The 25,631-nt window shown below is 39.1% G+C and overlaps 1 protein-coding gene across 1 annotated transcript in view; it reads left to right on the top strand.

The window, feature by feature from the left end:
- The first annotated feature begins 5,615 nt into the window (after positions 1 to 5,615).
- Positions 5,616 to 25,631, top strand: part of SGCZ (sarcoglycan zeta) — a 470,225-nt gene continuing 450,209 nt past the window's right edge. Inside the window, exon 1 of the transcript XR_014583197.1 lies at positions 5,616 to 25,456. The gene's annotated coding sequence lies outside the window, so the exon portion shown is untranslated. The remainder of the gene's footprint in view (positions 25,457 to 25,631) is intronic.

Below are 25,631 nucleotides of genomic sequence, written 5' to 3'. Positions count from 1 at the left end.
ATAAGAAATAAGTCACCCTGTGGAAATTTTTATCTTCCTGCACGGACTATACCAAGAGTCTAGAGCAACCCAATAAAGTATTTATGACTAGAGAAGACAAACCCACCCAAGAAGCTCTTCTGGGCAACCTTGTCTTGGAATCTCCTCAATCCAAGAAAAAGTTTCTTCCAAAGATGAGAGACGTGTTGATGAGAGGACAAAGTTCTCTGTGCCCGTTGTTTGGGACATACACCTGTCTCTACAACTCTGGAAAGATAAAGAAATCATTATAGTGATCTAGTACTGGAAGTAGTATGCCTGTTTAAGAAGTGCAATTTGTTGCTGAAAAGCTGTACCTTCTCACAGCACAGATTTGAAATGTTCTTCCCTGCTGTTTCTGTGGATCACAGGGGGAGTTGGCCACAATCCCTACATTAGCTTGCTAATACCTTGTGATTATAAAAACATTTTTGCAGACTTTATTTAGGAAAATATGCTCCCCTGCTGTTTGCATGCAGTCTTGAATGACTGCAGAATTTAATTTTCGGAAGCCCAGGAGGCAACTTTTCCCGATTTGGTAAAACTGAGCTCTGGCCTGGGCTACCATCGCAAAGTCCTGCCTATGTTTTCTGTCATGCTCTTGTACTTCCACGTGACAAAAACGTACAACAAGAATCTGCAGAAAGCAAGTATTTATAACCGTAATAAAAGGGAAAGGAAAACCAGAAGACTAACTACCAAAAAATAACCAAACTTTACATTAATCTAACACAAGTACTGCAGGGTTGAATACACAGTTTTTATGATGCTTATTCTTCCAGGATTCTTATCTTATACAATCCTTAATTATATCCTGACACGTTATACTTACCGGGAACGTCTGACATAGGAAGACTAGGGCACATGAAAGACAGGACTTGGCAACAAAAGATTTTTGCGTAGTTGTTTATTGGCTAGAAAACAAAAGTTGGAAGCTGCAGATGAATGAAGACGATGAATACATGAATAAAGCCGACTTGTACATAAGAACAGAATTCTTTCACTGGTCCAGCACATAGTGACCTGCTGGACATGGGGCCTAAAGTCAAAACTACTGCTTGGTGACTTTGCAGATTGCTGCTTGCTTCGTGTTCTTCATTCCCAGACATTCATTTACAAGCACCAGGCTCAGGGCACATTTTCAGAGTTCAGACTCTGATTTGCTTAAAGATTTGCTGGTTTCTCTTTGGATCTAGCCTCTTGGCTTTGTTTCAATTCTCCCTTGTATTAATGCTAATGATAATATTTACCCTTACAGTAAAATTTTGTGTTGACACTTATGCAGAATACAATTGTTAACAGTGCTGAATGAAACAGAAGGCCCTCTCTAAGAAAAATAATTCCACATTGCATGCAACCACTAAGACACAGGGCCATACATGAATAATGAGGATGATAATTATAAATATCTGTGTCATCCCTGTCTTCTGAATGAGGGTCCTGCAATGAGAAAATAAATGTCTTACTGACTACACACAAGGTTAAAAAAACATAGGTATTGAAAGCAACCAGAAGTCTGGTAAGAATTATCTTTGGAGCACCTGACTTGGCATCAAAAAAAACACTTTTAAAGTCACTTGATGTGGCATATCACCTATGAAGAGTTAAACACTTTCTAACACATTACTCAAGAGACTGTCAAAATCGATTTTTGCCTTGTTTTCTAAGGCAATGAGGCTTATATGATTGCCCTGACAATTTTCCTTGTCTCTTCCCTAAACTCTTGACCAATTTCAACTGACCTCAGCAGAGGATTGTCAATGTATCACATCCCCATGTATATTGTGCCCGTATGAATACAAACTATGGAGTGCCCAATCCGAGGAACTCTGTGATGGGGCAACAGCAGCAAGGTAACAGCTCTGCAGACTGCTTGTTTTTATAAAGCTGCATTTTGTGAAGCTACTCCTTGATTTGCATGCAACCAGGTGTGGATTATGGAGAGGCTCAGGGTTTGCCTTACAGCATTGGCCAGGGCAAAAAGGTGCTCTCATATTATGTCACCTGGTTTGTGTCCCACACTGAGGCATTCCTCTCTTGTCCACAGGATTGCATATTGACAGAGCTGGGGAGGCTTAAAAGTGCCTTCTGAGAGAAGTTTTCCTTCAGCAGGGTCTCTTACAGAAGTCCCGCCAGTTTTGGTGGGGGTGTTTGTCAGGGAAAAATACTTTTTTTTTTTTTTTTTTTTCCTGTAGGTCCCACGGTACCTTGATTTAGCCTCCAGTTTGGCAGTCTTTCATTTGGACATGAGTCCGTTGGCTCAAACGGGAACTCCAGGCCAAGCCTTTAATCTTTACATATTGCTGTTCCAGATTAATGATAATAATGATATTTACAGTGCATTCACAACAAACCTGTAAGTCATGCACAATTTGTGCTAAGAGGAGAAATGTCATTTGACTGTGTCTGCCTTGCATTTGTAGAGTTTTCTAGAAGACAAAGGCTATATTCAGTCTTTAGAAATGGCTATCACTGGCCATCACCCAGGGCTTAAGCTTCTGTTAACCTTGCAGTGTCGGAAGCTGAAAACAAATCTGTATCAAACTGGAAGCACAGTTAAATCATCATGAATACTAACTCTATCTGAAGAAGCATGAAAAATGCCTAAGAGGAGGAGGTGATAGTACTAGAAAGTGTTAGTGTTGAATTTGCCATTCATGGAGTCAATAAATAAAGCCCCCAAAAGACCGAAAGCTGGAGACAAAAAAAATCATAGCCTTGTTCTCCAAAACTGCAAGTGACAGTCAGATTTATGACAAAGGAGCTTGGTAAAATCAAGATCTTTGTGGGGAGCAATTTGAATTTTTAAATCTCATTTTGTCACTTTTTTGGTGTCCCATGAGAGCCGCAGGCCAGCGAATCCTTTGGAAAAGGACATTAGCAAAGTGATGCTCTAAGGGAGATGTGGACTTAACCCGTGTGCCATCAGAAATGCTGCTCCACCAAAAGTGCAGTGCTTTACTGATACCCAACAGCTGAATGAAACCCACACACCTCCAAACCTCAGCCTAGGGAGTTTCACATCACTTCGTTAAGTCAGACACGCGTGGAGACCCCGAATACATAACATATATATACCATAAATAATGAGATCTATGTGTAATATAGGGAGAGGTGTACATGCACAGGGAGCTCGACACGAGGCTCCTTACAGCGGTGAGAGCTGCAGGGACAGCTCGAGCATCCCGGCGCCGGGGGGTGCGGGCAGGAGCCTTGCCCCCCCCCCCCCCCGGCGTCGTGGCGGGGCGGCGCTGGCGGCCGCCGGCGTTAAGAACCGGGGCTGGGGGAGGAGGCGCTGCTTTGGGAGAGCCGGAGAAATCCCCCCCGTGCGGGCCGCGGGGAGAGAGAGAGAGAGAGAGAGAGAGAGAGAGAGAGAGAGAGAGAGAGAGAGAGAGAGAGAGAGAGAGAGAGAGGGAGGGAGGGAGGGAGGGAGGGAGGGAGAGAGAGAGGGACAGAGGGGGAGAGAGAGAGAGGGAGAGAGGGAGAGAGGGAGAGAGGGAGAGGGAGGAGGGAAGGCAGTCACCTGGCGGCGAAGGACAGTAAAACAGGAAAGAAGGGGGAAAGCTCTGTCTCTCTCCCTTCTCTTCTGCAAGAGACCCACCTCCTGTTTTCCTCCCAACTCTTTTAGCGTAACCTTCAAAGAAGACCGTCCCCTACAGACTTTATTATTATTATTATTATTTTTAATTAGTATTACTGAGAGAATACCTTCAGCTGCAGAACAATTTGGGAGTCTATGCAGGACTTGGGGCATTTTGTTATCTCGCCAGCGAAATTGTTCATCGTTGTCTTGCACTCGCAGGGTGCTAAATTAGCTACCCGAGTAGGCATGACAGAGAACGGCTTTTATCAGAGACTCTTCTCTTCAGTTTGAACACATTTGCTTGAAATTTGCTGCATGATGCTGTCCAGGGAAGCCAGATTTTTTCTCGGGATGCAGCGATTCGCCGGCTTCTGAGCTTATTGCAGGAGAAAAAAAATAATCTTAAACTGAGTGGATTTTTTTTTTTGGCTGTCTCCTCCTTTCATTGCCAGAGGACGCGAAGCTCTTTCACCAGGGAAGGATCACCTGTCGCTTTAATCCTTAAGGGAGTTTTTTTTTTTTTTAAGTGAATTATTTTACTTATTTATTTATTTATTTATTTATTTTAACCGGTGGAGGCGTGATCGCGGAGAATGAGACTGAAGGGAGCCGCCGGGGTTTGGAGGACAAGGCTGAGTTTAGGCTGGAAACTGAGAGACTAGATTCCCACCCACCCCCCTCTCCTTTCTGCCCCCCCTTTATTTTGTATTTATTTATTTTTTTAAAAAAAAAATCATTATTATTTTTGGCACAACTTCCCCGATTCCCGCACCGCTCCGCTCAGTTGCGCTCTATGGACAGATCCGCAAACCTGGACGCGGAGGAGCTCAAGGTAGGCGAGCGGCCGGGAGGATTTGGGATTTGGGTTGGATCCCGCCCTGCGCTTCTGCTGCCGGTGCGCGGAGCTCCCGCAGCCCCGGGCGGGGGGCGCGGAGCCGGGGAAGGAGGGGGAGAAGCGCCGGAGGGCAGCTACCGGAGCCCGGCACGGCGTCCCCCTTTCCGCGGCTGTTTGCATTGTCGTGATAGTGTTAATGCTGCTGATGGTCGTGATGGTGGTGGTGGTGATGATGATGATGGTGGTGGTGGTGCTTCCCGGGTGCTCTCGGCGTTGCATCAGCGCCGGGCGAAGCAGAAAGCTCGCCCTGGGTGGAGGCGGTGGAGGACCTGCGGATTTCCCCGCAGAAGTTGCCTCCGAAGCCTTCATCGCCTGGGCATCTCCTCTTCCTCCTCCTCCTCCGCCGGGAGCGAGGGGAACCCCCCAGCTCCGCCCGCCCCCAGCACAGCGCCCCGGTCGCCTCCCCGTGCCCAGGAAGGGGCTGTGGGGTGCGGGGCAGGGGGCGCCGAGTCGACCCCCGGCTCCGGGGCCGCCGGAGCAATAAAACTTTGCGTTAGGACGGTGCCAGAGCGAGGATCCCCCCCCCGGCCCGGCCCAGCTCCGTCTCCCTCCCCGCGGAAAGAGCATGCCTGAGAGCGCTGAGCATGCTCCTTTGCGGTGATGGAGATCCTGCCCACACCTGCTGTCAGCCCCCCAGCCCCGAGCTGGGGCTCAGAGGGCAGTCATGATAGTAAGGACAAGTCCTCTGTCCGTCCGGACAGGGGTTAAGAGGGCAGGGAGGAGAGCAGCGCTCGCGGGGACCCTCCTCGGGACACCCTCGGGCATCCCCGCGGCTCCGAGCAGGGCTCTCCGCCCGGGGAGGGAAACTCCGGGAAGCACCGAGGTGCTGCCACGGGCTCCCGTCCTTCTTCTGCGAGGCACATCTCCGAGTATCACCTGCCTGTAGGACAGAAATGAACAAACAGACCGAGCCCCCCGATCCCCAAAGTCTTGCTGTAAATCCCCTAAGAAAATGCCCACCAGGAGGACAGCTGTTGGCATTAGATGTGCCAAGCGCAGGACAGAGGAGGCTAAAATGGGGGAAAGGAGCGCTTTGAGTAGTGCCGTGCTCTCCCCCTGCTCAGCCGGGCCAGGATTCGGGGGGCGATTGGTGGTGGTGGTGGGGGGGGGGGGGGGGGCGGGAGCCCGGTCCTCCAATTAAGGGGGAAAGTTTTGTTTTAGCCGGTTATTTTTAAAAGCTTGTCAAAGAAAATATGGCTATGGGAACACGACGTGTTGTAGGAATTGTCCTTAAGGACCCAGAGGCACATCCCACTGGGAGCGGGGCTGCTGCAGGGGAAGGGGCTTCCATTAATCTTGCAGTCATCTGCGCTGCAATTAAGACTAATGTGTACAGCTTATGCGACCTTGAGCGAAGAAGCAGCATAGCTGGGAAGTGGTACTACTTCTAAGCATCAGCACTTCTTTTTCTTCTTACTTTTATTTTTAATTTTTGAGGAGAGCTCCAAAGGGAGGCATTGCTGTAGCTGATGTTGGAATCTGGGCAACTTTCTTGGGCAAGCCACTGTGGCACAAGGCTTTTCCTGCCTCTCCCAGGCGTTTGCATCGCGACGTGGCTGCTGGCGAGCGATGCCCGCCACGAGCAAGGTGCCGCACGGTTGCACCGGAGCTGCCGGGGGGCGTGTGGCCAGCAGGGGGTGGCACAGGGCCGGCCAGCAACCCCAGCGCCTCCCTGCCCGCCACCACGAGCGCCCAGGAGAAATTGCCCACCCGAACGGGGCTCTCCGTGCCGAGCAGTGATGCACAGCTCCTGTGCATCTCACGCTAGAGGTTTTGGGTTTCCCGCAGTGCGAACCGGCCGGCCTCTTCCCCACCCGCAGGAAAATGAGGGGGGCAAAGCTCCTGGGAGCTACAGCGGTTCCCATCAGGTGACCCTGCGGCACTTGGGCACAATAAAGAGCAGTGCCAGCACCGCTCTAAGTTATGAAAAGCTTTCGTCAATTTCTGTCTAGGCTTAGGACTGAAATGACTTCAGTCATTTCACAGCTCCGCTCCTTACCCCTTAGGCCAACGCAGTCCCTTTGCCAGGCCAGAGGGACTTGTGGCATGCAGCTACAGGGTACCTGGGGTCCCTGAGGTGTCCAGTGCAGTCTCTGCCACATTATGTTGTGCAGAGGGTCACTATGATCAATGTCAACTACGGTTACAGGGAGACACAGCGAAACTTACCCAGAATCTTGGAAACAGGCTGGACAGTGTCTTTGGTGACACTGGGTTTCCTCCATGTATGCAAATAAGCATCAAAAAGAATAATGATAACTTCCCTGCTACTCCTACTACAAGTCAAATGTGCTGGCTCTAATGATAGTATATCATATCGATACTGGAAATATATATTATTTGATATATAAAGATTCTGTAAGTCTCGGATCAGGTATTAAATTTCAATTTGAAATGTGTGTGTTATTTATTGCATTGATTGTAATGAATTCTGAATTTATATATAATACTGTATAGTGACTGACCATTTTGAAAGGTCATTTTGTGAAAAACTGAACAAGTATCATGTGCGCAACACCTATTAATGAGGGTAGGTGTGCTTCCCCTTACTAGTTCATGCACAAATTCCTGACGAAACAGATCAGTGCTGAAAAGAGAGACTTCTGTAATAGAGATTTTTGGGCTGTTCTGCTTTTCTTTTGATCTGACTCAGCTCTCTCAGATGCGTACATGAACTTTCCTCTGACTTTTTAATTCACAAGCCTGTAGGGCTTTTGTTCTAAAGGAGGAGGATTGAAAAGAAACTAAATAATTATTGCATAGCTGGACTGTCTTAGGTCTAGTGTTGTCAAGTACTTTCTCTCACTTAAAGTATATGTGATTGCCTATGCCTACATTTTGAACATACATGAAACTGTATGGCTGCATATTATGTGTTTTATAGAGCTTTGTAGTTTGTAGATGTGTATAATTTTTACAAACTAACTTACAAACTTGCATTTAATGTATTCATTTTTTTTCTTAATGCATTTGTATTTAATTTCTTGAAATTGTTTTGAGTTTGTTTTGCCAAGGAGAGTGGAGAGGCCTTTGTGTTTGCTGGTCAACTGTTGATGTGTGATTTTCTTTGATGCTGAATAAGTCATTAGAGATTTTGTCCTTTGCGTTTGTCCAGTCATTGTTCAATTTAGAACTCCTTTAGCATATTTCTTGACTATTTATCTTATGTTTGTTTTGCAACCACAATTTCAGTGTGGTATTAGATAGTAGGAGACAGTATGCCTTAGTAGGAGACAGTATTTCCTGTAATCTATAAAGCACTCTGATACTTTTTTGGAGGAAAGTTCATTTGTAGTTGAATGTGTGATAACAGTGGGATTCTTAGGATGGAATGAAAACTATCATATAGAGAAAACCATCTTTACACTCCCAAGATGTTATTTTTAATAGTATGTTTAAGTGTCTGAAAATTATCACTTTCAATATGCAAATAACATTAAATACTGTACATGATTTCTGAATCATTGTGTAACATATTAGCTGAATTTCTTTATTCATTTTGAGAGAACATTCATAGCCTGTTCATGGTTTTATTTTTCCTGGTGAAATAAAACTGCTTACTTAAGTTCTACATGAAACTGGCCACAGATGAGGTTTTGCAATGATAAATAATTTATGTAATTTATGAAATATTTCATAAAGAAATTCAAACAAGAAAACCATGAGAATTTAAACAAGAGATTATTCAATAGTTTTGTGGTCTTAAACATAACAGGGTTGTAAATTGCTTCACCATTTAAATCAAACGAGATTAGTAATTGGAAGAATTCTGTAATTTTTTTATTTTATCTGTTTTAAAGAGGGAGACAGAGAAACTCATGTGCTTGGTGTGGTGTGGGAGGACTTTTGATAAGCCTGGGTAGGTGGTTATATTTCTGTTTTAAGTTAGTCATTCCATAATGAAAAGTATAGTACTCTATAACAATCATTATATTCTTAGCATAGTCTACTTCATTTATTCATGCTTGGGACACCGACATCTCTGTGTGGATACTAAGGCATTTGTCTTTGTAATGCTAAACCTACTCTATCCCACCTTTCTCTACCTATGTCCCTCCAAGAAATCATCATCTTTTACTAGGGGCCTATCAACAATACTCAGTAAAGACAATTAACCTTTGCATTCACAACCAGAAAATTCAGTCTTTAAACCATTCTTCATGAAAGGTCAAGCTGAAGTGGTTCTAAAGCAATATACTTGCAAATTCTTTTTCTCTGTGTTCCTATTGCAGGATTTCCTCTCAGTCTCCCAATATGTATGAAAACTAGATGTGAAGTCCAGGAGGCTGGAGAGAATTCTATGCATAAGATATAGTTGTTCAGCAGACATAGAAAAAAGGTCAAGACAATGGCAGTGTTCTCAGTATACACTTTTAGAAATCATTCTCATGCTATCACTACTAGGAAACTGTACTAACCTGTGGCTGAGCTTTTTGACATTGTACATTACAGCTGTGCTATGCTCAAAACTCTTTAAACGGAAAATACATCAAAATCTGAAGGCTTGGTTAAAAGGAAAAAAGCACTCTATCTTCCTGTTCTCCATGGCTTTTGGGATAAATATTGTGTTTTTCTCTGCCACTGTGTTCTGTACTTTAAAGAATAGATGTGAGAGATTTACATAAACCTTAGCAACACTATTTTTCTTCCTGAAATGGAAGAGGTTAGTGTGTGATACTGCTGCAAAGTGGGTTGATTCCATAGATCTGAAGTTAAGACTTTGAGAAGAACGTATGCCTTACACTAGAGCCTTTCAAAGATAATCTAATTCACTAATGTAAAAATGTATTTGGGAGTCCCAGTCATGCTTTCTTGGTATGTCTTTTAATCTTTTGGATATTGCCTTCCCAATTTCCTGAATAGGTCATGAGCAAGATTATTTTTTAAGTTTTATGGCAAAAACATCACAGGTGACTTTTCCTGTGAAATCATTTCACCTTGCATTACTTTATGTAAACTTTGTAAATCCATGTCCAACATAGTAGTTTCTACTTCCTCTAAAGATCCATCATTACAAAGGACAAAAATAAGAGTTCGATTAACAAAGAAGCAAACATGACTCTTTTCTCGCTTTGACATGGAAGTTGCAGGGGCCTCTCCATGGAGAAATCAGTGTCATTTTCTTCTGTTTTTGTTTAAAAACCCAAACAAACAAACAAAAAAACATATAGAATGTGGCTTACAAGTTACACCACTGTCTTTATTTTGAAATACTCTGCATTTCAAGAGCTTACAGAAGACAAAAGTTCTGCTGTACATTAGGCTGAAGCAGTATAAAATGTCACTGAAAAGTGAGAATTACTTAGCAGTTCAAAAATGAAGATGAACATCTATCTACTAAGCCATCAGATCCTTTGATAATTCTAAGACATTGCATTTTAACTCATTCTACAAAAAAACCCTTCTTTGTGAAAAAGGATGTCATGAGCTTGCTGTTTGCGAGCACTGGGTTTTGTTTCTTCAGTGCCTGTTGGCTAAGCCACAACAGAGAGAGGTATAAAATGTGAGGCTTTATTCTCAGTTAGCAGTGTTACTACAGCCACACAAGGCCAGATTAGCAGTATTACTACATCACACAAGGCCAGATTTATGGGCGTACTGAGAAAGTCATAGAAAGCTTGTGGCGCTCAACACCTTTAATAAAAAATACTGTTATGACCATACCTCCCTTTTACACCTCTAGATAATACATTGAGGACGGTTGTGTGATTTAACTTCTGTATATTTGCTCTGCTTGAAAAACGCTATATAAGGATGGAGTATCTTTCTTCAATTTTAAATTAGCAGTGCTTTGTGAAATCAGTGTAGTTACATCAGCAGCAGCACAGCAGTGATACATCTCAAAATCAGTGCCACAAGCAGTAAAATGCCTCAGGCATGAAAACCTGACCTTTAGCCATATTTCTCTGTTTTATCATCTCTCTTCAGTTCATCCGGGCAGCATGGTCCAGAATTTATAGGCTCTACCTTCCTGTTCCTACAACTCTTAAACAGACAAATTAGAACATTAGTGAACAGAGGTAAAGTGAAAAATTACCTCCTTTTCAGCTTGTGAGAAGGTAATTGTATACATTTAATAAACATACACAAATGATTTTGAATGTGTGCATTCTAAATGCATTGCTTCTTATGCCACAATCCTGAGTAGAAAAATGTATATTTACAGCATCATGGATTCTGCATATGGCTTTTTAGGCTTTATCATCTGTATCAGGGTAGAAAGTGTAGGTTGTTGAACCAGATCTACTTAAGTATTTTTGTTATTTTCTCTCTGTAATATCAGTGTTCATAATCCTTCTGCTTCTCATTTATGTAGGTCTTTTCCTACTCAAAATTTTTCATAGGAAATTTTGAGTTGTATTCAAGAAAGGGGAAAAAGCCCCACCCTTTGTATTTAACACAAGCGATGCGATTACCCCAGTTCAGTAGGTACATAGGACAACAGCTTTTAAAATCATTATAGGTTTTAATTCAGGAAAACCTTTATGGAAAATCAATTTAACTCAAAGTAGCAAAATTATCTGACTAATTACTACAAAAATATGTTTTGGTGTGCCAGGACTTGTAGCTGAGGAAAAAAAAAAAAAAGCCATAAACCACTGAAATTACAGGTAGCATTTTGTCCATCTGAGGTTATTCAGTAATAATAAATTGTATTCTCTCTAGTTAAAGTTAGTCCATGTGCACAAAGCACTCAATGAACAGCACTGCCCATTAACTAGTTGAAGACAAGTAAATTAACTGTGTTAGAGGAGTGTTTTGTGTTTGCTCAACTTAGAATTTAATTTAACAGATCACCAACATACATAAAACAGTCAAAAGTTAAAGTAAAAAGTATCAGTAAGGCCTTTGCAGCTTTATAACCTGATATGTTTCTGCACATAAATCAACAGAGATGACAGAAGTCGAAAGGTAATTTAAAATTTCAGGAGTTAAAGGAAGAAGAGAGACAGCTGAACTGAGCCTCAGAATCTGAGTTTAAAGTAAGCCCTATGTTGAAAAGGGTATTAAATTTGAACTCAGAATGTTACCTAACCATCACACATTCAGTTTGCATACTGTATCCTGGGAGGGGGTCCTGGCTGGGTACCCCATCTCCACTCCGTCTTTCTTGTTTGCACTTCTTGTGGATCTGACATAAATGCCGTTTGGCTGTAAGTAGCTTAGGAAGAAGTCAAGCCATCAACAGCCTCATTATTAGAGCTTGAAGTCCAGGAAAGGTCATCGTTTCATTTAGGAGGTGCTACAAGAAAGGTACCCACACTACAACAGAGGCTCCATTCTGGAGAACAGTCCTCAAAAAAACCCACTTCATCCACCAGGCAATGACACTCTGCAGGTTCCTCAGTCTTCCATAGTAATGCTTCTTAGGCACGTCGACCACATCTCTAAGGACTAACATTTATTTGTCCCAGATGGACTGAGAGAAGAGGAGCGTCTTATGACCTGTCCTGCTTAGGGGCAGTGAGATTCATCTTTCAGATATGTTGATTTCTCCAGAGGACTGTGATCCAGTGTTCAAATTATGGGTTCATTACAAGATGAGTTCAGCACACAATAGCAGACCTTGGCATTCACTTGATAAATGGCCAAGCAAGGTAAACTGCCCACACCTTCCATTTAAAGGGAAAGAGTTTTTACTATTAGCTTAAGCTACTTATATTTTTAACAATAAAAGGTGATTGTACCACAACTTAGAGGTTTGTTTCAATTTTGAAGAAAAACCAATTTTCTGTACTCAAAGTGATTGCTTGGGTATCAGTAGAGCATTTAAGAATGTGAATCACAGTCTAATAGAGAGACTCCTGTCAAGGCTGTACGGTTTCAGGAAATATGTAAAATTTCTGTGCGCATCTTTTTTTTTGTTAGTGGTAATTTGTCTTGGCTAATTCAGGAGTCTCCCTGCTGAGCAGGCTGACTGTCGTAAATTCCATTCACCGGGTAATATATGTGTGAGGAAAGAAGTTGAATGATCTATGCCCCAATAAACAGCAGAGTGCATTTCAGAATGCATTACAGAGACTGGAAGTTTTTCCAAGAAGACTACTTGTCCTCAAGCTGAAACTCATGGCATTATTTATGGCTTTCAGTAGTTTGAAAATTAGCTGTGAATAATTGCAAACTAGGAGCCACTCACTATAAAAATACACTCCTCCAAGATGAAAAACATCCTGATCACCACTGAAGTTTAGAAGAGTTCAAGCAAAAAAAAAAAGTAAAAAATAGGACTAAGATCCATCTGTGCTTCGTTTTGCTTGAGTCATCACCAACAGATGGCAAGTACTCCGTAGAAATCACTCAACTTAATTACTCTAGTTTGTAGAGCACCTAAGGCACCACCCTTAGTACTAACATTATACTCTATGTCAAAAACTCAGTTTTCATTGGAGTTTCAGACAGCTACCAGCACACAGGCTGGTGCATTGTTATGCCTTCAGATACAGTACCTGTTATGTAAATATTTGTATTAACTATCTTCTGTTTTACTTCTTCTAAAACTAAAGGTTTTGGTCTTACCACAAGACTTCCTAGCTGTGTCAGACTTCATAGGTGATTGCAAAAATAGGCAGCAACAAGCTGGTTCTGACTGTCACTTCCTGTAGGGTTCACAAGTTGACATTACTATTTCAGATAGACTCCAGTTTAGAAATATATGCTACATGCCTTTTCCCAATGACTTCTGCAGTTAGGCAGACATGAGATGAATGCAGAAGCTCTCTGTCATATAGACTCATGTTTCCACTTAATCTTCATTCAGGGAAAATTGTTACCCATTTCATCAATATTTTATTAGATTTTCCTGAAAAATTTGGCGAAAGAATATCATTCTTCAGAGGCTAACAACAAGTTAGTTAGCATGTACTGTTTCCCCAGTACTAACACTGACAGTCTCTCACTCTTTTTTTTTTTTTTTTTTTTTTAAGTATATCTGGCTTTCAGGAGAGCTAGATACTATCTTTAGAATTGATCTCATACCTTTCTTCATACGCCTCCCCCAACTCATTATGAGGTGCAAGTGACTATGCGATTGGAAAATGATCTATTTTCCCAGAGCAGACCTCTACTTAGTTAAGCTCCCTATTTCATTCAGCATTAATTTAGATGAGGTAGATAATATTCACTGTTCATGTAAATATGTGATCTACTCAGTCTACTGAGACCACTTGCACTATTGCTTAATAAAATTATGGGTATGTGAGTAGTGTCTCTGTTACCCATGTTAAAATCTCCATCATACTGCTGACAGTCATAAAGCAGAAGGCACCCTTTGCCAAAGTGCTGTCTGTCCTATTGAACTTAGAATTTTCTAAGCCTTGATTAATGAATGAATGTATCTAGTAGGCAGCAAACTGAAGCACGGTGAACGGAGCAAAGAGGGAGTGCTGGAGAGCACTGTACTGAAGCCTAGCACCTGATATGTCAAGAATTATAGATTATATTGAGTAAAATTCATTTCAGTTTTGGGCATAGGCTGCTGCATCAGACTACAAAGCTATTATTTTGTAACAGACATACATAGCTTGCCAACGCAGTTTTAAAATAGCCAAGTGGAATGTAAAGATTTCAAGTGGAAAGGGAAGGCTGAGTGGTACAATAACAAATGACAGCATAGTGATCATGTGCCGAGCTTGTGGCAAACTGATTCAAAATGGTTATACAGCTATCTGCACTATTATTCATGGTGATGCATCACTAGGATATCTTAATTATTCACAGATTTAGTGCTCTGTTTTGTAATTTATTTTATTTTTTTTTAAATCGGATAAACCCAGTGTTTCATGTTAATAGTACCACTCAGTACACAGTGTGTGTGCTATGTGCAATATGTAAATACACATGAGGAAATATTGGATGAAATTTATTTCTCTAAGAACTAGAAAACTCAAATGACTACTCAGAAAATTTGTAGGAAACACATGTCTGTGGACATTTGCTTTGGCATAGGAGGTGATGAAATGAGAAAATAAGAGAACCTATGAAAGCAACTGATGTTGCTGTTGGCAAGTCTGAGTTGGGTGGTGTTAAAGATACTATCTTACTGTAGCAGTGGAATATTACTCCCAAATTAGTATGCAATGTTCTTTATTGCTTTCTGATCTAAGTATAGGACTGAAACTTGCACTCCTGGGCACTGCGGATTTCCCCTAAATCTGTGGTTGGCATCCATTTCACCTTGCTTTCACTGAATATTATCTCAGGGAAAACCTGTCCTCTTCTGTGGTACAGGTGTACAGTTCTGCTTCTTATATTGTCAGATAACCTGTTTGATATCCCTCTCTTTAATAAAGAGCTTATAGTGGTAGTAGAGACTAGTGATTACAAGTATTAACCTTGTTTCCATCTGTGGAGAAGATAGTCTAAGTCCGCTCTTAAAAACAAGAAAATAAATAGACTTACATTTGTCCCATGATGATGTTGTGCTTTTTCTTTAAAATCACAATTTAATTGCAATTTTTATGACACTATCATCATATCTTTGATTGTGTATATGCATGAGAACTCATTTACATTTTAAACTACAGATATTTTAATAATTTATCACAATGCCAAAATATTCTATAACATTAATATGCAAAAATTTCCTACATCTTCACATGACTTGCCCCAAATAAACTCAGTGTCATGAAAAGGAAAGGAAGAATAGAGGATGACAGGAATGCAAGTCCACTTGAAGAAGCCAAGGGAACAACATGAGCTAAATGAAGATGCCTTCCATGTCTTACCCAAGTCAATGCAATACTGTTCTGTGCTTTTCCCTCACTCTTATCTGATCCACCGCAAGTCACACAGATTAAGCTTAACATTTCTAGCAGTGATAAGGTGCTAGAAATTTTAATTTTAGGGTCACTTTTAAATCAAGGCCCAAACTTGAGTGCAGCTGAATCAGCAGTAGCAAGTTCTGTTCAAGAGCCGGCAGTGGGCGGTGAGCAGCTGGAGCATCTAAAATTGGATCGTCACTCACAAAGTAGAACTAGGAAATCACAGTGTTAACTGCTTCTTCTGCATACAATATTTTTTCAGAGTGTGCATAAGTTGTGAATTGTCACTATCCATATTATTCCATAATTTGGCCCAAGGATCATGGCATAAAGGTAAATGGTTGGTACATTTACACAAATTGTCCACTTGCTGTAGAAGGTTAAGACGGTGTTTTTTGCTTTTTCTTTTTTCTTTTTTTTTTTTTTTTAATTTATTATTATTATTATTATGCGTCTGGTTTAAATAAAGAGATCTAAAATTGTCCTTTTTTTTTTTCCTTTTTTTTTCCTTCTGGAATTTCCACAATGAAAAGAATATTATTCTATGCTAATAAGTTAAATATCTATTTCTACATCAGGTAAAAGCCTGGTTTCCCTTACCTGTTTACCCATATATATTTTTACACCAGTAACACAGAAAGAGTCATCATTTGAGGAACACTTTATCTGGAACAGATTTAAATGTAATATAGCACAAAAATGAAGCCAGAAAACAGAGTTAAAATTTTTAAATGATGAATTTTTATTTTGCACATAACAATTACTTCTGCTGTCAGCAGGAATAAAGTTTGCTATGGCAGGAAACTTGTAAAAAGTCAAATGTGTTCCTGTAAGATGCTTTGTCAGCTGCAAGTACACAAGAACACATCTTTCTGGAACTGGGATTGTAGCTCCCTATTGTAACATTGATAAGGTTTGTGTCCTAAACACCTGCTCAGAAGTAGTTACAGAAATGTGATTTGAATGAAGAGAAGGAAATGCTGCACTCCTATGTGGCAAAGAAATCCTGCTTATTGACTTTCTGAGCTGGGGCCCTCAGCTAGAATACATGGGATTTGGCAGGTCATCTCCCAGTGAACTGAGAGATGCCTGTATCCAAAAGTTGAATTGGATTGAATACGGATGTCTTTGTGATCGTTTTTACACTTCATTAAAATTAATTCTTATCTTATATTGGTACAAGTTGTATCACAATTAAACCTAATGAAAGACACAGTTCCTGTATTTTAATTTTTTATTTTTTTAATTAAAAAAATGCCTTCTGTGAACATATCAGGGAAGGCAGGTGGAGAGAGAATTACCTGACTGCTCAATTTACTCTATCTAGAACCAAATAATATAGCTTTTTTTTTTTTTTTTCTCAGCAAAAAAATATACATTTAAAAATACACCTTTTAAAACAAGGTAAAATTGTAATGCATCCCTCACGCACAGTCTGTATCAGGATCAGTCTGATGAGTAGTTTGTTTTTATTGGTACCTTCTCCTGAAAAAAAAAAAAAAAGAAAAAAAAAGAAAAAAAAAAGAAAAGAAAGAAAAAAAGAAACCATAAAGCTGTACATTTTTACAGGCCAGGGCTAAGAAAGAGATGGCAATGCTGTTTACCAGAGTAAATCAGGTACTGCTAACAGAATTTCAATACCAAAGGTTAATAATATCATCATCAGTAGCTCTTGAAAGAGACCTGACTGCCTAAAGGCAACTTAATTTTAAACACTGAGACAAGTCAATCAGTATACACCTAAAAATATGCATCAAGGGATGCTGTTTGCATACATTACAGCCTTGCTTTTTCTTTCTAACCTGTGAGATCTTGAATTCTTTTGTTCTTTATCAAAGAATGTTGGCACAAATATTTCTCCATAGGTATGGGACTGCTTGTTGCTGGTCACTGGGTAGAAAAAGAATTTCTCGGCGAAGGACAGGGCACATATGAATAATGTTCCACTCAAAATATTGCTATTCCTACCTCTCTCACTAGGATATATCTGGTGATGGAGGTGTGTTGATGAGATGAAAATGTAAATGTCAGCTCAGATGATGAACATTGACTGTGGCCAGAGAGGTTAGAAGGTGGGCCCATTTTCCCATTTTTACATTTTGCATTATCAGAATTGATAGTCTGTAACATTTAAAGTGGTTAAGGGCAAAGCAGAAAGGAAAATACAATAATGTTAGTAAAACCAGCTCAATGCTCTTGGGAATAGTACACTGACTGGATCATGAGTAAATGGACATTTCTGACCAAGTACCAACAATTTTGTCAAGACTGTGTGAAGAAATAAATCTATGGAATTTAACTTCTTTTAAAGAAGACATTCTTTTAACGTCTTTCTAAAAAATTAACCAGTGCAAGCCCCAAGTATGTTTTGTGTGTATGTGTTTGTTTGGAATCCAAACAGTGTAAATGTAAGTAGGAACCTGCTTTCACTTGACATTTTTGCTTGCACATTTGGTCTGAATGTGCTATGATCAGATTTATTACGTGAGTAAATGTCCACATAGGCTGGTAGAAAAGGTATTTCTGTTCATGGTCATAGAGGTAAATTAAGTATTAGTTTCTAGTCATCTGCTTTGACTGTCAGCCTCAGGAAGAAAATAGCTCTGTACCTTTTGAGTCATGTGGAAGACTAAGATTTATGGACAATAATATAGTTACCCATAGACTCCTTGAAAGCAGTACAGCAAACCTGATTTTAGGTGCAATTTAGAACATAATGAATTCAAGCAAGTTGTAGTTTTATTGAGGGCACGCTCTCAAAACTTTTCTGAACGGTCATTTTGAAAGCTTACTACAAGCTAGGTCCAGTTATTAATACTGCAGCAAAATATCAGCGAAGAAAAATAGCTGGTGGCAAAATACTTTCTCCACAATGTATCAATTCTAAGGCTTCTTCCAGTTCTTCCATGTGTGGGATGTACACATGCCATCTATACCTCTCCCTGAAGAAGCAGTATGGAAGAAGCAGACATATCTGAAGCGACCATCACATGGGTCTTGTCTCTACTGTGAACAAGGCCATGGTAAAGAGATGCACCTTAGAGGTCATCTTATCATCTATGACTTAGAGTCAGCAGCAGCCTTGCCTGTTTTCTGCCTGGGTCGCTGCATCATCGAGACTTTTTTGCACATAAATTGACATAAAACCTAATACATTGCAACACATTTTTAGGACATTTAACCTTTGCTTCCTATCCTCTCAATAGACAGCAAGATCTGCATGAAACATCTGTTTTATCTGCACAATCAGAAGGGAAGATATTGTGCTGTTTTACAAACACATAAGCAGAAAATGACTCAACAGCTTACAGCTGATATAGATAAAGAGAACTGAAAATAGTAAGCACAGTATAAGATCTTGGATTCTATTTATTTTCCATTTTACCTTTTTACCTTAGTTCTGAGTTAGTTTTTTGGCCTTTCATTAGTTTTCTGAAAAACACCCCCTCTAAGAAAAAGATTTTTGCTGGCCAGTTTGCTCATAACCTATACTATACTGGCTGAACCGAAGCCATCTTTCTCTTTGAATCCTGCTCTTTTTTTTCAGTGCAATTCCTCAACCTTTTTTGAAGTAGTACGTGTATTAAAAAGTGTATTTATGTACATATGGAGCCATATGTGTGTACAGATTTTATAGGCATGTATATATTTTTTTCTTATTTTTAGAGTTTTAAAAATTCTTTTTAACAGCAGTACTTTAAAAAGTATTTTATTGTAAACTTAGTCTGTTGTTTGCATTTGATTTTATAAGCACTCATCAGAGTAATTTCATTCATTTCAGTAAAATGTGGAAAATTTTGCTGAGATTTTTAAATTAAAATTATTTTTCATGACCTGAAAGTATGAGCCCTACACTGTGACATGATTACAACAGAAGAAATATTTACACAGTAGGTGGGACAAAATCTCCTGTCATGGGGGGTGAGATAGACAACAGATTTGTGCTTGCTGACCTTGTTGCTGTCTAGTTGCTTTCTTTACTGCACATCCTCATTAACCACAGCAGAAGTTCAATCAACATGTAGAAGCAGGGCAGTGTGTGGGTCTAATTACTGCACCCATGTGCATGTGCATGATGATGGGCATTCTGTAGACAAGTGTAACAACACAGTCAATAGGCTTCACAATTTGAAAGTCTCCACAATAATGGGCAAGGACACTTCAGGTTTCTGTAACTGCTGTAGCCATTAATCACTGTGAGGATCTTTTGATTGAATGCTTTTTCTTGAAGAGGCAGAGGGCATGGCACCCACCCAACTCCTGATCAGCAGCAGTGCCAGGGGCAGACTGTCCGACACTCAAGGAAAGATGTTGGAGGGCAGCTCTGGCTCTGCTGCAGCAATCCCAACCGCTGTCTCTTCATCCAGCTCAGACTCTGAGACCCTTCCCTTTCATGTTATAAAAGCTGCTCTGGTGAAAATACAGTGAGGTCTTGGGCAGTATTGTCTTCCCTCTATATCTATAAAGAAAGGCAGTCCCTGTTGTTGCCTCTCTCTAGCACCTGTGTAGCTCACCTTGAAGCATCTTTCCTCTCTGCTTGGAGATGGCTGAGTCTTCTTAATAAGGTCATTGGGAATTAATATATATGGAGGAAGTAGTCTCCTCTGCTACTGTCTTCAACTCATAAGATCAAGCTTCATCTCAGCTTCAAAGCAGAAAATCAAGCATAGGCTTATATTTTACAGCTAGTCAGTACTTGCAGGAGATGGAAGCCTGTGGAGGCTAGTCATAAGAATAAGGGGCAATGCTACAGATTTTGCAGCCATGTCATCAAAAATAGTATTCCTTTGTTTGCACTGAATAATTTGCAGTTTGTAATACAAAGAACAGAGATTTTATGTCTTTGTTCCCCCCCCCCCAGTTTCCAGCAAGAAAAACAAGCTCTCTGTTTCAGCAAGTGAATGCATTCATGCCTGTGATACATACACTATCTACGTGTGAGAATTATACCACACATAGTATGGTATGTTTAGGAGTGCTCTGCATGCAGATGCCACATGAAGCACTGAAAATGTCTCACATAGTTATGGGAAACACAATAGGAATCTTTCTGCAAGTGATATAATTATTTTAGCCACGTTGTAACCAAACAATCTAGACAGCTCTAAATCTTTATTCACATGTAAAAAGATCATTTATGCATTGTAATGCACCCTTGTCCAAATAATTGTGCTGGCATATTGTATGAAAGTTTTTGTACAGCTCTGTAATAGCTATACTGTTGGATGACAGCAATATCATTAGTAGTCTAAGTATTTCTAACCATGTGCAAATTCATCTTTTATTCCGTGCTAATGTATCATGAAGTTTTCATCTTCCATATATTTCAAGAGAAATTAACAGTACTGAAATGCTTCCCAGGCCCAATCAGCTCTACTCATAAAGCCACACTTCCTCAGCAGAGAGTTGAACAATTTCATCTAGGTGTAGGGTAGAAGGGAACTTTGATATCCCAAGGCCTACACCTGGGGAAGGCTTTTGGAAAGCAGAAGGTGGTTCAGAGAAGAGCCATAACACACGGAAGCTTGCCATTCAAGGTCACTTTGTCTGGTGAAGTGCAGGGCTGGGTAAGGCAACCTGAGGTAGAACTCAGTGATCTCAAATGTGCCCATTTGAATTCCTTTTGATGTGGTCCTCCACCAAATGTTCTTAAAACAATTGCAGCATAAAAATTTTCAAGAAAAGTAACTGAATAAAAGAGAAGATATATAGAATTAGTTCCACTTCTCCAGAAATGTAAATTGCAGAAAATACCCCTAAATACTTGTATATGGTGTCTCTGAGAACACTCCTCTGATAACTCATTATTGGTCTGATCTTCTGTGGCTGTTTTTGTGGTTTTAAATAACAGAAAACATTTCTTCTAACTCCTCAAGTAGCTTGAAACAGGAGCATCTTGAAAAATACCCCCCAGTGAAAGTCTGAATAAGCTTGGCCTGTTTAATTTAACAAACAAACAACGAAAAGACAGAGAGAGACTTGATAGAATGCAGGGTAACTTCAGCGTATTAAAGGACTTCAGTGTAATGCAGAAGGGCATAGTAATATGCGCTCAGGGCATGAACCTAAATGTATCCCTATCAGGCACAAGAATTTATAAAAGGGAGCATGATTAGCTGCTAGAGTAAACTTAACCAGGAAATAGATGAATTGTTGGTCCCTTGATGTTTACAGGTTGAGACTGAATGCCTTTCAAGAAGACATGCCTAAGGCAATCATGAATTATGCTTTAGTCTCATTTATGTTACCAGCTTAATATGAGTAAATAAGGAAAACAAGTGAAATAAGCCAATGACACCAAGAATAATGCAGTTTTTCCTTAAGACATTAAATATCTGGAATAATGGAGTGGTCTCAAAGTCTCTGACTGAAACATTGACAAAATGAAGCAATGTTTGCAAGTGCCATAAACACATTTTCAAATAGGCAGCAGAGAGTTGAGTAGCTATGTGCAGAGTAACTAATTTTCTCACTTTTGATTTTGGCCAAAGTTTTGTTGAAAAGATATATTGCCTTTCTGAACATAGTGTAGTGTCCCAAAATCAGATGAATAAATGTGCAATAGTACCTTAGCTGGTGTGCATAGTGTACAAATTTCAACCACAGTTTGAACTTGATTGCATTTGTTATGAATTCCAATTTCTTGCTGACTTTTTCAAAATAATTTTGTTGCACAAAGGTTTCAAAAATAGATTCCTAGGAGATTCCTTTGTCAAACAGACATAGCATCTTTCATTTGAAAAATGACCCCCCTGGCCTAATAGAACCTAATAGAAAGTATTTCCAAATGGTGATTGTATTCCAGGCAGAAATTCAGAGCGCTATATTTTCTGCCTGAAAATACAATTTAGGAGTTGTAATATATTCCCCAATTAAAAATATCATGCGCAGCAATGATTTTATTATTCATTTTTTTATTTGGACCATTGAACTAATCTGAATAAAAGCAGCATCCTCAGGGGCACAAGTGAAGAGGTTCCCATTCTATGTTTACAAACATATCATTTGTTTTCCAGTAAAAAGGACAATAATTTTTGTTTGTTTGTTTAAAAAAAAAAAAAAAAGGAATTACTATGCCTTGCTGTGCTATTATTTTTAGTCTTTAGCTAAATACTTGTATTTCATGTCTGAAGGAAAGTACAGGATTACTTTCATGATTTTTTTGGGGGGAGGTGTGTGGGTAAATGGGTAATACTTCATAAAAGTAAGGTAAATAAACAGGAGAATGAGAAAGAAAATAAATGAAATCTCATGATTTTTAGCCATGAGAATAAAGCTAATTTTTAGTCATCTGAAAGAAATTGGAGCACATAAAACTTACAAATCAGAAACAGTTCCTCTTTATTTATTTTCTATTGCACTAAGCCTACAAGTGTAAACTTTTATTTCACATGCATTATATTTTTTTTCGTCCGTGTCAGTAATGATTGGAGTCAAGCTGTTACAGACTCAAGCTGCCAAGACCTGGCTCTGAAGCTCAGACTGTAGCAGCTGACTCAGGTGTGTTCTGCAGGTCCCAAATTAATCTCCCCGTGGATGTCCCAAAAGCATACATTGACACATGTATGTAATTGACACATGTATGTAATTGACACATGTAATGTAGAGTATATAGTATATAAAATAAACTATATGCTTTCCAAAAAATGGTCTACTTTTTCAATTGTATTAGGTGGTCTGATGAAAGATAATAGGGCATTCTTAAACATATATTTCTATAAACACAACTACTTTTACGCTTCTGAACATTCAAATACTACCTGTTTTTCGTTAACACTAATTTATAGAGGATAAGGGTTTATTAAAAAAAAAAAAGTTATTTGTCCAGGTTGTTTTTTGTTGTTGTTATTTTTGTTTATTTGCTTGTTTTAATTCTGGGGGCTTTTTCCTAGAGTTAAGCAATGCTGCAATGGCACCTGAGTGATCTCCTTTCCTGTGTAGATCTCCAGATATTGAAGTACTTAATGATATACTAGAATTAAAATTGAATAATGTGTATACATTCTCAAAGCTCTTTCTTTTGGAAAATACCATTATTTGTATTTTTCTAACATTTCTATTTGGTTCATTTTTCTTCCTATTGCTGTTGTGCCATGAGTGATATTTTCTACAGTGTGTTACTTCTACGTTATCATTATTTTTATACTATAACCAATTTTATGATGATGTTTATGCAGCTGAATTCTAATTTTGATTATGTCTAGCTGAAGCCAGTGCAAGTTCCAAACTAATTCTTCCAGACTAATTGTTTGACTCATGGCAAGGCATTGTGTTCAGCAAATGCAGCATAAAACGTAAGGATTGTGTAGACAAAGCTCAAAGGTAAACTTGGCGTTCTACTCTGCTGACAAAACTTGCTTATTTGTCTTGACATTCTGAACTGTTACACTTCGATAATTTTCTTTTGCACCACAAAATATATCTGGAGTATTACACAGCATTTATAAATTTTCTATCAAACACAAGACAGAAATTACATCGTCCTTTTTATTTGCTGAGTGCTATCTCACAAAGAAGTAATAGCTTGAGAAGATAGCCTGAAGCTTAGGATATGGTTATGGCCTATAAGTGCTTTGGTTTTTCTCAGCATGAGAGTTTGCTAATTCACATATTAATTGGTATTCACATATCATCACTTTGTCATTAGGAATCCAGTCAGTGCATTCAAGCACAATATTATGAAGATTATCTCTCTATATTTTCAGTTGGCACAGGGTACTTTTCCCTTCTTAAAAAAAAAAAAAAAAAAAAAAGGAAACTCATCCAATACTGGAGAGCAAATGATAGTTATAAAAGATTATACATATACATGGGTAAATTTTTTTTTAGTGTTTGCATGCTAATAAAATTACATAAAGACTTCTGTACATATCTCTTAAATCCATTATTAAATACAGCTTTGCTTTCAGAGAAAACCAGATTAAGCCACTTAGAGCTGTCTAACACTGGGTCACAAACAACAATTTTTCTTTCTTAGTAAAGTAGTTTAATCCATTAATCCTTACGTAAAATGTAAATGTTTATATTAGACAATTAGAACAAGGGGTTTTCATGCTCTTGTTCTCTTTCTCTCTCCATATACACCTGATTTATTATTCAATAACATATAGTCTTTCATATTTTTCTTTCTACACCGTAACTCCACTGTTTTAAAATCTAGATGTACGTTCTAGATGATACTAGGGAAAACAAGTTTTCTTATGGATAGAAATTGTAAACAAATGTTTATTACATTCTGATCTGAATTTCTGTCTATTTTGGATTTTTCTAATAAAATAGCTGTTATTGATTGAAAGTTTAATATTATTCCTTTCAACTAGAAGCCAAAATATGTTAATTACAATTGTATCAGCATTAAGCCCCCAGAATTACAGAACTATAGTGGAAACTAATACCTCCATGGGGAAAAGTGAAAATTCTTGCATGATACTCTTTAAACCAAAGGAAGCCAAGGCAAATAATTTCAGAATTGTGTAAAATTATATGTTCTTTTATTTAAAGTGAAAACGGATAGGGGCATATATGCAAGCACTTTGGAGGAGAGGTTTAAGACTCAAAAAAAATCTCATTAGTTGGTGATTTGGTCTGAAAAGCAGAATGCAGTTCAAGCAGGACAAATGCAAATTGCTGCACTTCAGTAAGAATAATCAGCTGAGCAATGAAAGATAGAAACTGGCTAGCTAGGCAAAAGTTGCTTGAAAAATAAAAAGATTTGGATGTTTTATTGAAGGGAACGCAAGCTGCCAAATTCATATTGTTGTGGAAAATAATGAAAGAGAATAAATAAATAGTTAAAACATCTGCTATTATGGTTTGGGTTATTGCACTTTAAAAAAAATACTGACGAGATGGAAAGACTGTAAGGAAAAGCATGGAGAACAATCAGATGTCTAGAAAGTATGACCTGATGAGGAGGGAAGTAATCTGTTTCCTTCAACCAGTGACAAGAAGTAATGAGCTAATGTTGCAACAAGGGATTTGTAGACGTTAGGAAATATTTTCTAGCTAGGAAATGGAATTGATTGCAGAGAGCTGTTGTGAAATAATAATCACAGGATTTTTTTATTTTTTATTTTTTTTTTATATAAATAGGTTACACAAAGGCTTGTGAGAATGATTTTGGTGCAGTTGGTACTGTTTTAAGAGGAAGAAGCAGATGAAGATATTCTGAGTTACTTCCAGTTCTATTTTATACGGCTAGTAAGTATATAGGTATTCCAGTATGAAATTACATAAAAAAAAAAGAGAGGAAATTTAAAAGAAGTGAATGAAAGCTACTACCTCTAATACTTAAGTGCCTTTTGCTTTAAGCATTTTTTTTTAATCGTGACCCTCCTTAAATATCCTTCATGCTACATAATTCAGTTTCTGTGTC

Source organism: Anser anser (assembly GCF_964211835.1).
Source record: "Anser anser genome assembly, chromosome: 4".
Lineage (NCBI taxonomy): Eukaryota > Metazoa > Chordata > Aves > Anseriformes > Anatidae > Anser > Anser anser.
This window is presented reverse-complemented; position numbering and strand designations above follow the sequence as displayed.